Here is a 12,551-nt window from a genome sequence, read left to right on the forward strand (position 1 = left end):
TCGCAGCAGGCGGTACAGCCTGCAGGACAGGGCCACCTCGCAGCAGGCGGTACAGCCTGCAGGACAGGGCCACCCGCAGCAGGCGGTACAGCCTGCAGGACAGGGCCACCCGCAGCAGGCGGTACAGCCTGCAGGACAGGGCCACCCGCAGCAGGCGGTACAGCCTGCAGGACAGGGCCACTCCGCAGCAGGAGGTACAGCCTGCAGGACAGGGCCACCGCAGCAGGAGGTACAGCCTGCAGGACAGGGCCACCCGCAGCAGGCGGTACAGCCTGCAGGACAGGGCCACCCGCAGCAGGCGGTACAGCCTGCAGGACAGGGCCACCCGCAGCAGGCGGTACAGCCTGCAGGACAGGGCCACCCGCAGCAGGCGGTACAGCCTGCAGGACAGGGCCACCCGCAGCAGGCGGTACAGCCTGCAGGACAGGGCCACCCGCAGCAGGCGGTACAGCCTGCAGGACAGGGCCACCCGCAGCAGGAGGTACAGCCTGCAGGACAGGGCCACCCGCAGCAGGCGGTACAGCCTGCAGGACAGGGCCACCCGCAGCAGGCGGTACAGCCTGCAGGACAGGGCCACCCGCAGCAGGCGGTACAGCCTGCAGGACAGGGCCACCCGCAGCAGGAGGTACAGCCTGCAGGACAGGGCCACCCGCAGCAGGAGGTACAGCCTGCAGGACAGGGCCACTCGCAGCAGGCGGTACAGCCTGCAGGACAGGGCCACTCGCAGCAGGCGGTACAGCCTGCAGGACAGGGCCACCCGCAGCAGGCGGTACAGGACAGGGCCACCCGCAGCAGGAGGTACAGCCTGCAGGACAGGGCCACTCGCAGCAGGAGGTACAGCCTGCAGGACAGGGCCACTCGCAGCAGGCGGTACAGCCTGCAGGACAGGGCCACTCGCAGCAGGCGGTACAGGACAGGGCCACCCGCAGCAGGCGGTACAGCCTGCAGGACAGGGCCACCCGCAGCAGGCGGTACAGCCTGCAGGACAGGGCCACTCGCAGCAGGCGGTACAGCCTGCAGGACAGGGCCACCCGCAGCAGGAGGTACAGCCTGCAGGACAGGGCCACCCGCAGCAGGCGGTACAGCCTGCAGGACAGGGCCACTCGCAGCAGGCGGTACAGCCTGCAGGACAGGGCCACCCGCAGCAGGCGGTACAGCCTGCAGGACAGGGCCACTCGCAGCAGGCGGTACAGCCTGCAGGACAGGGCCACCCGCAGCAGGCGGTACAGCCTGCAGGACAGGGCCACTCGCAGCAGGCGGTACAGCCTGCAGGACAGGGCCACTCGCAGCAGGCGGTACAGCCTGCAGGACAGGGCCACCCGCAGCAGGCGGTACAGCCTGCAGGACAGGGCCACCCGCAGCAGGCGGTACAGCCTGCAGGACAGGGCCACTCGCAGCAGGAGGTACAGCCTGCAGGACAGGGCCACCCGCAGCAGGAGGTACAGCCTGCAGGACAGGGCCACCCGCAGCAGGCGGTACAGCCTGCAGGACAGGGCCACCCGCAGCAGGAGGTACAGCCTGCAGGACAGGGCCACCCGCAGCAGGAGGTACAGCCTGCAGGACAGGGCCACCCGCAGCAGGCGGTACAGCCTGCAGGACAGGGCCACCCGCAGCAGGAGGTACAGCCTGCAGGACAGGGCCACCCGCAGCAGGAGGTACAGCCTGCAGGACAGGGCCACCCGCAGCAGGCGGTACAGCCTGCAGGACAGGGCCACCTCGCAGCAGGCGGTACAGCCTGCAGGACAGGGCCACCCGCAGCAGGCGGTACAGCCTGCAGGACAGGGCCACCCGCAGCAGGAGGTACAGCCTGCAGGACAGGGCCACTCGCAGCAGGCGGTACAGCCTGCAGGACAGGGCCACCCGCAGCAGGCGGTACAGCCTGCAGGACAGGGCCACCCGCAGCAGGCGGTACAGCCTGCAGGACAGGGCCACCCGCAGCAGGAGGTACAGCCTGCAGGACAGGGCCACCCGCAGCAGGCGGTACAGCCTGCAGGACAGGGCCACCCGCAGCAGGCGGTACAGCCTGCAGGACAGGGCCACCCGCAGCAGGAGGTACAGCCTGCAGGACAGGGCCACCCGCAGCAGGCGGTACAGCCTGCAGGACAGGGCCACCCGCAGCAGGCGGTACAGCCTGCAGGACAGGGCCACCCGCAGCAGGCGGTACAGCCTGCAGGACAGGGCCACCCGCAGCAGGAGGTACAGCCTGCAGGACAGGGCCACCCGCAGCAGGAGGTACAGGACAGGGCCACCCGCAGCAGGCGGTACAGCCTGCAGGACAGGGCCACCCGCAGCAGGCGGTACAGCCTGCAGGGACAGGGCCACTCGCAGCAGGCGGTACAGCCTGCAGGACAGGGCCACTCGCAGCAGGCGGTACAGCCTGCAGGACAGGGCCACTCGCAGCAGGCGGTACAGCCTGCAGGACATGGCCACCCGCAGCAGGCGGTACAGCCTGCAGGACAGGGCCACCCGCAGCAGGCGGTACAGCCTGCAGGACAGGGCCACCCGCAGCAGGAGGTACAGTCTGCAGGACAGGGTGTTTATCAGATCTGAAGTCCGGTGTGTGAAGGAGTTATAGAGGCCAGTAACAGCCCCTGGAGAGCTCAGGTGGTGGTCGTCAAGACCGGGGGAAAGTTCCGGATGGCGGTTGATTACAGCCAGACCATTAACCGGTTCACGCACCTCGATGCGTACCCCCTCCCCCGGATTGCAGACATGGTCAATCAGATCGCCCAGCACCGCGTGTTCTCCACGGTGGATCTGAAGTCTGCATACCACCAGCTCCCAATCCGCCCGGAGGATCGCCACTACACGGCGTTCGAGGCAGACGGCCGCCTCTTCCATTTCCTCCGGGTCCCCTTCGGCGTCACTAACGGGGTCTCGGTGTTCCAACGAGCAATGGGCCGAATGGTGGACCAGTACGGGCTGCGGGCCACGTTTCCCGTACTTGGATCACGTCACCATCTGCGGCCATGACCAGCAGGACCACGATGCCAACCTCCACCGATTTCTCCAAACCGCCCAGAAACTCAATCTCACCTACAATCAGGAGAAATGCGTTTTCCGCACGACCAGACTAGCCATCCTCGGCTACGTCGTGGAGAACGGGGTCCTGGGCCCCGATCCGGACCGTATCCGCCCCCTCTTACACCTCCCTCTCCCTCATTGTCCCAGGGCCCTCAAACGGTGCCTGGGATTCTTCTCCTATTACGCTCAGTGGGTCCCCCAGTATGTGGACAAAGCCCGCCCACTATTTAAGGCCACACTCTTCCCACTGTCAGCTGAGGCTCGCCAGGCCTTCAACTGCATCAAGGAGGACATCGCCAAAGCCGCCATGCGGGCGGTGGATCAATCCGTCCCCTTTCAGGTGGAGAGCGATGCCTCAGAGGTCGCTCTCGCTGCCACTCTGAACCAGGCAGGGAGACCAGTCACCTTCTTCTCCCGAACCCTCTCCGCTTCCGAACGTCGCCACTCCTCAGTCGGAAAGGAAGCCCAAGCCATTGTGGAGGCCGTACGGCACTGGAGGCACTACCTCGCAGGTAGGAGGTTCACCCTCATCACCGACCAACGATCGGTTGCCTTCATGTTCGACAACTCGCAAAGGGGCAAAATCAAGAACGACAAGATCTTGCGGTGGAGGATCGAACTCTCCACCTATAATTACGATATAATATATCGTCCTGGGAAGCTCAATGAGCCCCCAGATGCCCTGTCCCGGGGCACGTGCTCCAGCGCGCAAGACGACCGACTACAGGTGATCCACAATGACCTCTGCCACCCGGGGGTCACCCGGCTCGCCCACTACATCAGGGCCCGCAACCTGCCCTTCTCCACTGAGGAGGTTAAAGCCGTCACCAGGGATTGCCCGATCTGCTCGGAGTGCAAACCGCACTTCTACAGACCAGACAGGGCCCACCTGGTAAAGGCTTCCCGGCCCTTTCAACGCCTGAGCATCGATTTCAAAGGGCCCCTCCCTTCGAACAACCACAACATCTACTTTCTCAATATTATAGATGAGTTCTCCCGCTTCCCCTTTGCCATCCCGTGCCCTGACATGACCTCCCACACAGTCATTAGGGCCCTGCACAGTATCTTCACCCTGTTCGGGTTCCCCAGCTACGTGCACAGCGACCGGGGTTCGTCCTTCATGAGCGACGAGCTGCGTCAGTACCTGCTCGACAAGGGCATTGCCTCGAGCAGGACTACCAGCTACAACCCCAGGGGGAACGGGCAGGTGGAGAGGGAGAACGCGACGGTCTGGAAGACCGTCCTACTGACCCTCCGGTCCAGGAATCTCCCGACCCCCCCCACTGGCAGGAGGTCCTCCCCGATGCGCTCCCTGCTATTAGGTCCCTCCTGTGTACGGCCACGAATCAGTCCTCATGATCGCCTATTTGCCTTCCCTCGGGGAACTACTACGGGGGTCTCGCTTCCGCCCTGGCTGAGGACACCAGGCCCTGTCCTTCGGAAGCACGTCCGGACACATAAGACCGACCCCCTGGTAGAGAGGGTCCAGCTCCTGCACTCGAACCCCCGCTACGCGTTTGTCGAACACCCCGATGGCCGACAGGACACGTTTCCCTCGGGGACCTGGCACCCGCAGGCTCTCCTACCACTACCGCCGATGTACCCCCCACACTACACCCCACCCGACTTCCCTGGCCCCGTGCTCCCTTCCACCCTGACACACCGGTCCGCAGGAACGAAGCTCAGGAAGAACCCCACCCCCGGACCCACACTGAACACCCTCCCACAGCCCATCCAAAACGGCTCCAACCCCAGCGCTTCGTCGGCCGCTACGCACGATCCGGGAGCCGGACCGACTGAACTTGTCGACCCATCACCCCCGACGGGACTTGATTTTCTAACAGGGGGTGAATGTGGTGAATGTGTAACCACTATAATTCCGATTGTACATTACTGTGTCCCTCTGGGCTCCGTCTGTGAGCCATTGCACGGCTCTGCCCACAGGGGGAGATGAGGAGCATGTACAGGGCTCCGCCCTCAGCTCCGCCCCCTGCAGGAAGTATAAGTGCTGCGGTCCTACGAGTCCGCCCTCAGTTCAGCACAGTCACAGGCAGGCTCAGTTGTAAGCCGATTAAAGCCACAGTTTACTCCAACTCGTGTCTCTGAGTGAATTAATGGTCGCATCACCCTACAATTCTCATCCTCCTGTTCAAATCCCTCCCTCTCTCCCCTCCCTCCGTATCTCTGTAACCTCCTCCAGCCCCTACAATTCTCATCCTCCTGTTCAAATCCCTCCCTCCCTATCTCTGTAACCTCCTCCAGCCCCGACAATTCCCATCCTCCTGTTCAAATCCCTCCCTCCCTCCCTCCCTATCTCTGTAACCTCCTCCAGCCCCTACAATTCTCATCCTCCTGTTCAAATCCCTCCCTCCCTATCTCTGTAACCTCCTCCAGCCCCGACAATTCCCATCCTCCTGTTCAAATCCCTCACTCCCTCCCTCCCTCCCTATCTCTGTAACCTCCTCCAGCTCCTACAATTCCCATCCTCCTCTTCAAATCCCTCCCTCGCTCCCTATCTCTGTAACCTCCTCCAGCCCCGATAACCCTCCCTATCTCTGTAACCTCCTCCAGCCCCTACAATTCCCATCCTCCTGTACAAATCCCTCCCTCCCTCCCTATCTCTGTAACCTCCTCCAGCTCCTACAATTCACATCCTGTTCAAATCCCTCCCTCCCTCCCTATCTCTGTAACCTCCTCAAGACCCTACAATTCTCATCCTCCTGTTCAAATCCCTCCCTCCCTATCTCTCTAACCTCCTCCAGTCCCTACAATTCTCATCCTCCTGTTCAAATCCCTCCCTCCCTATCTCTGTAACCTCCTCCAACCCCTACAATTCACATCCTCCTGTTCAAAGCCATCCCTCCCTCCCTCCCTATCTCTGTAACCTCCTCCAGCCCCTACAATTCTCATCCTCCTGTTCAAATCCCTCCCTCCCTCCCTATCTCTGTAACCTCCTCCAGCCCCTACAATTCTCATTCTCCTGTTCAAATCCCTCCCTCCCTCCCTCCCTATCTCTGTAACCTCCTCCAGCCCCTACAATTCTCATCCTCCTCTTCAAATCCCTCCCTCCCTCCCTATCTCTGTAACCTCCCTCAGCCCCTACAATTCCAATCCTCCTGTTCAAATCCCTCCCTCCCTCCCTCCCTCCCTATCTCTGTAACCTCCTCCAGCCCCTACAATTCTCATCCTCCTGTTCAAATACTTCCCTCCCTCCCCCTCCCTATCTCTGTAACCTCCTCCAGCCCCTACAATTCTCATCCTCCTGTTCAAATCCCTCCCTCCCTATCTCTGTAACATCCTCCAGCCCCTACAATTCTCATCCTCCTGTTCAAATCCCTCCCTCCCTCTCTCTGTAACCTCCTCCAGCCCCTACATTCCTCATCCTCCTGTTCAAATCCCTCCCTCCCTCCCTCCCTCCCTATCTCTGTAACCTCCTCCAGCCCCTACAATTCTCATCCTCCTCTTCAAATCCCTCCCTCCCTCCCTATCTCTGTAACCTCCCTCAGCCCCTACAATTCAAATCCTCCTGTTCATAGCCATCCCTCGCTCCCTCCCTCCCTATCTCTGTAACCTCCTCCAGCCCCTACAATTCTCATCCTCCTGTTCAAATCCCTCCCTCCCTATCTCTGTAACCTCCTCCAGCCCCTACAATTCCCATCCTCCTGTTCAAACCCCTCCCTCCCTCCCTATCTCTGTAACCTCCTCCAGCCCCTACAATTCTCATCTTCCTGTTCAAATCCCTCCCTCCCTCCCTATCTCTGTAACCACCTCCAGCCCCTACAATTCTCATTCTCCTGTTCAAATCCCCCCTCCTCCCTCCCTATCTCTGTAACCTCCTCCAGCCCCTACAATTCTCATCCTCCTGTTCAAATCCCTCCCTCCCTCCCTCCCTATCTCTGTAACCTCCTCCAGCCCCTACAATTCCCATCCTCCTCTTCAAATCCCTCCCTCCCTCCCTATCTCTGTAACCTCCCTCAGCCCCTACAATTCCAATCCTCCTGTTCATAGCCATCCCTCGCTCCCTCCCTCCCTATCTCTGTAACCTCCTCCAGCCCCTACAATTCTCATCTTCCTGTTCAAATCCCTCCCTCCCTCCCTATCTCTGTAACCTCCTCCAGCCCCTACAATTCTCATCTTCCTGTTCAAATCCCTCCCTCCCTCCCTATCTCTGTAACCTCCTCCAGCCCCTACAATTCTCATCTTCCTGTTCAAATCCCCTCCCTCCCTCCCTATCTCTGTAACCACCTCCAGCCCCTACAATTCTCATTCTCCTGTTCAAATCCCCCCTCCTCCCTCCCTATCTCTGTAACCTCCTCCAGCCCCTACAATTCCCATCCTCCTGTTCAAATCCCTCCCTCGCTCCCCTCCCTCCCTCCCTATCTCTGTAACCTCCCCCCTGACTTCCATCTCTCCGCCATTGGCAGCTGTGTCTTCAGCTACCAGGGTGGGTGGGGAGGGGGGGGGAAGGGGGGGGGGGGAAGGAGGGGGGGGGAGGGAGGAGGGGGGGGAGGGAGGGAGGGGGGGTGGGGGGGAGCCGGCGTGTGGAACATGGGAGGGGTCATTTTTAAAAATCCATCTGTTTGACCAATGCCACTTTGAGAAGGCAGCCGTGCGCCCTCATCTGGTCGAGGTGCACATGCCGCCGACGTGGACATTCTATCGCAATCGCCTCGATCAATGGCCTGGCGAGCTCCCTCTTCGACACGGTGTGCGATCGCCCGCCTCCGATATCCCCCCTCGTGGAGCTCCAGTCGGTTATGACCATCCCGCGTGAGATCGAGCTGTCCGTCTGTGATTTGACAGGGAGGTTGGCACAGGGCTGTTGGAGCGACCTTTCCGCTTCTGGTGACATTAATCCCAGCTCTGGTTACCGCTGAGACACTGAACTTCGGACAAGGAGTGATCCTCCAAAGACAATGGGGCCCGTGGTGACCAGTGCTCCACGGACTGCCGCAGCCGTTGTTTTCAGCTGGCAAAACAACGGCAAAAGGTCCTGGGTGTGAAATCTGCTCCTCCTCCTTGGGCAGCCCCCGGGGACATGGAGGGTGACTCCCCCCCCCCCCCCCCCCCCCCACCCTGTGCTTCCTGTGATTGGCTGATCATTCCGGTGCGGGGGCAGTTGGCGGATTGGTGATTGGCGGGTTGCCCAGAGGTTCGCCCACACCCTCCGACATCCACTCTCACGGTAGCATGGTGGTTAGCATCAATGCTTCACAGCTCCAGGGTCCCAGGTTCGGTTCCCGGCTGGGTCACTGTCTGTGTGGAGTCTGCACGCCCTCCCCGTGTGTGCGTGGGTTTCCTCCGGGTGCTCCGGTTTCCTCCCACAGTCCAAAGATGTGCGGGTTAGGTGGATTGGCCATGCTAAATTGCCCGTAGTGTAAGGTTAATGGGGGGATTGTTGGGTTACGGGTATACGGGTTACGTGGGTTTAAGTAGGGTGATCATTGCTCGGCACAACATCGAGGGCCGAAGGGCCTGTTCTGTGCTGTACTGTTCTATGTTCTATGTTCTATTATTATTATCTTGTGGGTCACGCATGGGGGGGGGGGAAGAGAAAACCATTTCAGTACGCCAGAGGAAGCGAAAGACTTTATAAAGGACTGGGGGACGTTTGAGGATTTCTAATAATATAATAATCTTTATTAGTGTCACAAGTAAAGGGGCTGTTTAGCACAGGGCTAAATCGCTGGCTTTGAAAGCAGACCAAGGCAGGCCAGCAGCACGGTTCGATTCCCGTACCAGCCTCCCCGAACAGGCGCCGGAATGTGGCGACTAGGGGCTTTTCACAGTAACTTCATTTGAAGCCTACTCGTGACAATAAGCCATTTTCATTTCATTTCATTTCATTTCAGTAGGCTTACATTAACACTGCAGTGAAGTTACTGTGAAAAGCCCCTAGTCGCCACATTCTGGCGCCTGTTCGGGTACACACAGAGGGAGAATTCAGAATGTCCAATTCACCCAACAAGCACGTCTTTCGCGACTTGTGGGAGGAAACCGGAGCACCCGGGGGAAACCCACGCAGGCACGGGGAGGACGTGCAGACTCCGCACAGACAGCGACCCGAGCCGGGAATCGAACCCGGTATCCTGGCGCTGTGAGGCAACAGTGCTAACCACTGGGGAAGTAGTGTTGTCACTGCATTGATAGCAGAGACCCAGCGTGACGGATGTAGAAATTGTTACATGTTATAGTTTACATCTATTGCAGTAATTGCTTTCAAAAGCCTGATTAATGTATATAATTGTTGTAGTAATATTATTAAAGAACCTAGTTTACAGTACCCTGATTGTGTGTCCATGAAATCTGTAATTAAGGAGTCGTAAAAGAGTGATTTCAACTTACCCGATTACAGATAAGTGGCTACTGGAATCTTGCTTTGATTGCTGGAGATTCCCTGGAGTGTCAACAACTTACGAGGGAGGGATGTTTAGTCCCAGCTAAGCAGGTCATGGAACTTTGTGGACAGATGATTTAATTCATGGGTGGGGGGGGAGCCAGGTCTGTCTGTAGTTTTGCAGGTGGCCAAAGGATTTGAGTCTGACCAGACAGAACTGCACTGGACCCTGCTCTTGAAAGGAACTCTCACCGAAAGTCTCTCCGAAGCTAAGCACTAAACCTGTTCTGCTAACTTTATTTCTAAGTGGTACTTGAACTGTGTTGGGTTGCTCGATCAGAATTAGTACCATGTATAGATAGTAAGTTAAAGTTTTCTCTTGTGTTCAAGAAATGTTTAACTGGTAATTGTAAAGCTATTTAATTTGATGTCAATTTGGTTAATTCGGTGTTTAAATTGAAGTTTGATAGAATGCAAAATATACCTATTGCGGTATCGCGTGGGGTGAAGTCTTCCCTCCTCACAATTCTACAAACTGAAAAAATTGTTTGGGGTCTGGTCTGATACCTTAACAGATGTTGGGGTCGAGTCCGGGATGCTAACAGATGTTGGGGTCGAGTCCGGGATGCTAACAGATGTTGGGGTTGAGTCCGGGATGCTAACAGATGTTGGGGTCGAGTCCGGGATGCTAACAGATGTTGGGGTTGAGTCCGGGATGCTAACAGATGTTGGGGTCGAGTCCAGGATGTTAACAGATGTTGGGGTTGAGTCCGGGATGCTAACAGATGTTGGGGTCGAGTCCGGGATGCTAACAGATGTTGGGGTCGAGTCCGGGATGCTAACAGATTTTGGGGTCGGGTCCGGGATGCTAACAGATGTTGGGGTTGAGTCTGGGATGCTAACAGATGTTGGGGTTGAGTCCGGGATGCTAACAGATTTTGGGGTCGGAACCAGCATCCTGACAGATGTTGGGGTCGGGTCCGGTATCCTAACTAATGTTGGAAGCAGGAAGTGGAGAGAGGGACCAGGAAGTGGAGAGAGGACCAGGAAGTGGAGAGAGGGACCAGGAAGTGGGGAGAGGGACCAGGAAGTGGAGAGAGGGACCAGGATGTGGAGAGAGGGACAAGGAAGAGGAGAGAGGAACCAGGGAGTGGAGAGAGGGACCAGGAAGTGGAGAGAGGAACCAGGGAGTGGAGAGAGGGACCAGGAAGTGGGGAGAGGGACCAGGAAGTGGAGAGAGGGACCAGGATGTGGAGAGGAACCAGAAAGTGGAGAGGGACCAGGAATTGGAGAGGGACCAGGAAGAGGAGGAACCAGGAAGTGGAGAGAGGGACAAGGAAGAGGAGAGAGGAACCAGGAAGTGGAGAGAGGGACAAGGAAGTCGAAAGAGGAACCAGGAAGTGGAGAGGAACCAGGAAGTGGAGAGGAACCAGGAAGTGGAGAGAGGGACCAGGAAGTGGAGGGAGGGACCAGGAAGTGGAGAGAGGAACCAGGAAGTGGAGAATGGGGCCAGGAAGTGGAGAGGGACCAGGAAGTGGGGAGAGGGACCAGGAAGTGGAGAGAGGGGCCAGGAAGTGGAGAGAGGGACCAGGAAGTGGAGAGGAACGAGGAGGTGGAGAGAGGGACCAGGAAGTGGAGAGAGAAACCAGGAAGTGGAAAAGGGAACCAGGAAGTGGGGAGTGGGACCAGGAAGTGGAGAGAGGGACCAGGAAGTGGAGAGAGGGACCAGGAAGTTGAGGGAGGGACCAGGAAGTGGAGAGAGGACCAGGAAGAGGAGAGGGACCAGGAAGAGGAGAGAGGAACCAGGAAGTGGAGAGAGGGACAAGGAAGAGGAGAGAGGAACCAGGAAGTGGAGAGAGGGACAAGGAAGTGGAGAGAGGGACCAGGAAGTCGAAAGAGGAACCAGGAAGAGGAGAGAGGAACCAGGAAGTGGAGAGAGGGACCAGGAAGAGGAGAGAGGGGCCAGGAAGTGGAGAGGGACCAGGAAGTGGAGAGAGGGGCCAGGAAGTGGAGGGACCAGGAAGTGGAGAGAGGGGCCAGGAAGTGGAGAGAGGGGCCAGGAAGTGGAGAGGGACCAGGAAGTGGAGAGAGGGGCCAGGAAGTGGGGAGAGGGACCAGGAAGTGGAGAGAGGGGCCAGGAAGTGGAGAGAGGGACCAGGAAGTGGAGAGGAACGAGGAGGTGGAGAGAGGGACCAGAAAGTGGAGAGAGAAACCAGGAAGTGGAAAAGGGAACCAGGAAGTGGGGAGTGGGACCAGGAAGTGGAGAGAGGGACCAGGAAGTGGAGAGAGGGACCAGGAAGTTGAGGGAGGGACCAGAAAGTGGAGAGAGGGACCAGGAAGTGGAAAAAGGAACCAGGAAGTGGGGAGATGAATCAGGAAGTGGAGATGGACCCGGAAGTGGAGTGGAACGAGGACGTGGAGAGAGGGACCAGGAAGTGGAGAGGAACCAGGAAGATTGCCCCCTCCCCAGGGTTAGTATTTATTAGATTGTCCCCTCCCCAGGGTTAGTATTTATTAGATTGTCCCCTCCCCAGGGTTAGTATTTATTAGATTGTCCCATCTCCAGGGTTAGTAGTTATTAGATTGTCCCTTCCCCAGGGTTAGTATTTATTAGATTGTCCCTTCCCCAGGTTTAGTATTTATTAGATTGTCTCCTCCCCAGGGTTAGTATTTATTAGATTGTCCCTTCCCCAGGGTTAGTAGTTATTAGATTGTCCCTTCCCCAGGGTTAGTATTTATTAGATTGTCCCCTCCCCAGGGTTAGTATTTATTAGATTGTCCCTCCCCAGGGTTAGTATTTATTAGATTGTCCCCTTCCCCAGGGTTAGTATTTATTAGATTGTCCCCTCCCCAGGGTTAGTATTTATTAGATTGTCCCTTCCCCAGGGTTAGTATTTATTCGATTGTCCCTTCCCCAGGGTTAGTATGTATTAGATTGTCCCTTCCCCAGGGTTAGTATTTATTAGATTGTCCCTTCCCCAGGGTTGGTATTTATTCGATTGTCCCTTCCCCAGGGTTAGTATTTATTAGATTGTCCCTTCCCCAGGGTTAGTATTTATTAGATTGTCCCTTCCCCAGGGTTAGTATTTATTAGAATGTCCCTTCCCCAGGGTTAGTATTTATTAGATTGTCCCTTCCCCAGAGTTAGTATTTATTAGATTGTCCCTTCCCCAGGGTTAGTATTTATTAG

This window comes from Scyliorhinus canicula, unplaced genomic scaffold (assembly GCF_902713615.1).
Source record: "Scyliorhinus canicula unplaced genomic scaffold, sScyCan1.1, whole genome shotgun sequence".
NCBI classification, from domain to species: domain Eukaryota; kingdom Metazoa; phylum Chordata; class Chondrichthyes; order Carcharhiniformes; family Scyliorhinidae; genus Scyliorhinus; species Scyliorhinus canicula.